The 3,620-nt window shown below is 64.4% G+C and overlaps 1 long non-coding RNA gene across 1 annotated transcript in view; it reads right to left on the reverse strand.

The window, feature by feature from the left end:
* LOC115278471 overlaps positions 1-3,620 on the reverse strand; it is a 16,204-nt gene that overhangs the window by 4,828 nt on the left and 7,756 nt on the right. The window contains exons 2-3 of the long non-coding RNA XR_003902909.1: positions 593-860; positions 310-403 (exon numbers count right to left, since the gene is read on the reverse strand). This is a non-coding gene — a long non-coding RNA (uncharacterized LOC115278471). The remainder of the gene's footprint in view (positions 1-309; positions 404-592; positions 861-3,620) is intronic.

Consider the following 3,620-nt stretch of genomic DNA (forward strand, 5'->3'; position numbering starts at 1 on the left):
CCGGGTGAGGGGTGGGGGGGGCTGGCAGACCTGGCTGGGTGAGGGGGGCGCTGGCAGACCTGGCCGGGTGAGGGGTGGGGGGCTGGCAGACCTGGCCGGGTGAGGGGGGGGCTGGCAGACCTGGCCGGGTGAGGGGTGGGGGGCTGGCAGACCTGGCCGGGACAATCTGGCCTCCACCCCCAGCCCAGATGCGGAATTTACAGACCAGTTGGTGTCTGACAGGCAGAGAGTGGAAGTCCGTGTCATGAGTAAGCTCTGCTCTGCAATTAATTTTGAGTTAAATTTTGTTTCCTGAGTCCTGGTCAATACCTGGCAGTGATTCAGGGCCACTTGCTCTGCGTCTTCGCCCAGTAGACTGGACCTGGAGTCCAATTTCCTGCGTTTAAACATTTAAACCAGTTCCCTGCAAGGAGGAAAGTGAGTTTAATTAGCCTTTCTGATGGTTATAGGAATTCTTAATTACGTATTTATGTTCTTGGGATTCTCGGCCCCGCTCCTCCCAGTCCGGCCTCAAGCTGTGCCCACAGCCAGCGGCGACAGGACAAGAAACATGATTTCCTTTAAAGACTTAATGCGCCCACGAGTCAATTACCGCCGGCTGGTGGGACGGGAGATCCACCCATCCACCTGCTTCCGAGACGCTGCCTCTGGCTCAGAGGGGAGCGTGGGGGCGCCCAGCTCCCCGTGGATCCGCACGTGTGGTGAAGCCACTGGCCCCCAGCCCAGGTCACAGCCACTCTCCCGACACCACACACACAGGTCCTTTCGACACCAAGAGCTGGAAAGTCTCCGGGCAGAGCAGGTCCTGGGTGAGGCCAGGGCCGTCCTAAGCCCTGTGACCTTGGCTGCTGGAGAGCGACCTGGACAAAGAAGAGAGGGGCTGCGTCACGGCCGGGGTGTGGCGCCAGCACGGGGACGCGGGCACCAGGCGGCCCCTCGCCGCCCCCGGACACGTTCACGGAGCACCTGCCGGGTGTCTGGTGCACACGTGAGGCCCGAGGGAAGGCTGAGGGCCTGTCCGGAGGGGCAAACAGCAGAGCCCCTCTGCCCCGACTGCAGGCATGAGCCCTGGCGGGGAAGGGGCCGAGGTGGGCAGGGGGAAGAGATGAGGAGGGCCAGGGACCAGCCGGAGTGTCTCCCCAAACACCGGGTGGGCTGCTCTCCTGGGGGTCTCTCTGGGGATCCTGGTGGCAGGGCGGCTCCTCTCCTGAAGTCCTAGGAAGCCGGTCCAGCCTTGAGAGTTCACCCTCCATCAGCCGGTGGCAGGGGGCCCTACAGGGCATTTTTGGGCTCACACAGTTGACAAGCACAGAGGCAGGTGGGTGTTCAGGGCCCCTGTGAGCAGACCTGAGGCGCTCCCGTGGTGGCCCTGGCTCAGCGGCCCCCGAAGACGTCCCGTACTCAGCAGGGGCTCTGCGGAGGGGCCGAGGGAGGCGCCTGGGACGCGGAGGGCGTCCGGAATGTCCGGCGGCTCCGTGTGAGGGTCCCACAGGGGTCCCCGAAATCGGGAGGGCCTTTCCTGGGTGCGGTCAGGGGGACACGCGATGGAGCAGGCCCTGCCCCAGGGGAGGTGGGCCAGCCTCCGGACGCTGCCGGGAGGAGGCCGACCGTCCTCCCTGCGGTGGCTGCCCGACCCGGGCCCCCAGGGTATCAGCTGGCCCTGAGGACACTGCACTTGCGGGACCTGGCTCCTTCCACCGAGGGGCAGCCGCTGGGGACGAGGGGGGCGGACAGGCCCCCAGGGGTGGTGCAGGAGGGTGGGCAGGGTGCAGGGTGAGGCAGAAGCCCCAAGGGACACGGAGCTGTGGCCAGGCCACCATTGGGAGAGGACCTCAGCCTGACCGGGCTCCAGTGGACCTCAAAGCTCTCTGTCCCCAGCCTGAGCACCAGCTGCCAGACCTGCTGGGTGCCCCGACGCTTGGTACCGGCAGCTGCATCCCCATTCCGGTGACTCCCGGGCGTTGCGGCTGAGGGTGTGTGAACACGCAGGGGTGAGGCAGGGAGCCTGGGCCGGCCAGGAAGGAGGTCAGGGGACATCTGCCACCTGGGGCGTCTGGGGCCACAGGGCCTCTGCCATAACAGCATGCCCACCCAGGGCCCACTCTCCACAATCCAGAAACCTCCACAGCCTCCCAGACAGACAGCAGGTGGGGCAATGGGACAGCCATTGTGCCTCCCTCCCCATGCCCTGCTCCGAACCACACGGTGACCATGCCGTGAACTGGCTCAACCAGCATCCATCCAGCCCTGTTCTCTGTTCTCTACTATTAGGCCAACAAGCTGGTCACATCTCTTGCTGAGGGGAGGTGACCACATGAAACATGTACCCGGGACACAAAACCGCAAGTCTCCCGAGGGCTTTTGGGAAAGCTGCATCCTTCTGACATACACCGCTGCTCCCTCCTCCTTCCCTTCCTCATTTTCATTGCCTAGAAAGTGTGTGTGATGGTTGGAGTTGCAGCAGCCATGTTGAGGTCACCAGGATAGGGTAAGGGAGTCTGAGACGCTTGGTTCTGATCTCCTAGAGGCTCTGAAATGCTTCCCCAGAGGCTGAGTTCGAGAAAAACAGATGAACAGCTAAGTACTGTCCCGTCAGGCTTCCTGCTTCACCCAGCTGAATGGGATCCTTGACTGGCCCTCTCTCCCAGAGTCTCCTTGGCAAAGACCCTGCCATTCTTCCACAAGTCAGATGACATTTCTGACTCTCAAATGACCAAAACATAAGGTTTTGTACGGAAAGGATTTGTTAGAAGAAAGTCTGGCGCGGGAACGCAGAGACCAGGGACCTGGCTCTCTGCGCACGTTTTCTTCCGGCTGAGTTCCAGGAGGACACACGCCCTTTTTGGTTTCCTCAGACGGGGAGGTGGATTCAAATGCCACGCCAAACGAGCCCGTTAAGCAAACCAGCAGAAGACGCGGGGTGGCGGCTGCGGCCGCGCTGCTGGTCCACGGGAACGCCGGGAAGGGAGAAAACACGGCCTGATCCCCTGCCGGCCAGGCGCCAGCTCGCCCAGGAAGGGCCTGGGCGGCTCCTGGGCTGGGGCCCCGAACGCTTACGGCTAAAGACGGTGGCGAAACTGCCCTGTGAAGTGGGGAGGGGACGGGGTCCCAACAGGACGGCGAGCACCAGGAGGCGACCCCCAGGCTGCCCACAGCCGGCCAGACCGCGCGGACCCGCCCGCGTCCCGGGGCCCGAACAAGTGACCGCAGCCTGATACCTTCAAAGAACAGACGCTTGTCCTGTAACGGTTGCGGAGGCCCCAGGTCCCAAGTCAGGGGCTGGCAGAGCCGCGCTGCCCCTGAGGCTCTCTGAGCCAGGCACGTCCTGCCTCCCGGGCTTTGCCTCCGTGCCCTCGGCCGAGACGACGCCCTTCCTCCTCAGCCAGCGCCTGGCAGATGCCATCTTCGGGGCGGGGCTCCCGCCCGCTGCCCCCCGCAGCTGCCCGGCCCTGCGTCTGTGTCCACACCCCGCGTGGTTTGGGCTTTGAAGGCCCTGGCTCTGGAGAGAAAGAGGGGCCACGGCTTTGCCGGCTGCGTGGCCACTCGGCTTCGGACACGGGGTCGCGGCCCCGGCCGAGCCCCCCCTCAGGCCGCGAGGCGGGGCGGCTCCGGGCTGCCGT

The sequence above is a fragment of the Suricata suricatta genome, chromosome 14, assembly GCF_006229205.1.
Source record: "Suricata suricatta isolate VVHF042 chromosome 14, meerkat_22Aug2017_6uvM2_HiC, whole genome shotgun sequence".
In the NCBI taxonomy this organism is placed as follows: Eukaryota; Metazoa; Chordata; class Mammalia; order Carnivora; family Herpestidae; genus Suricata; species Suricata suricatta.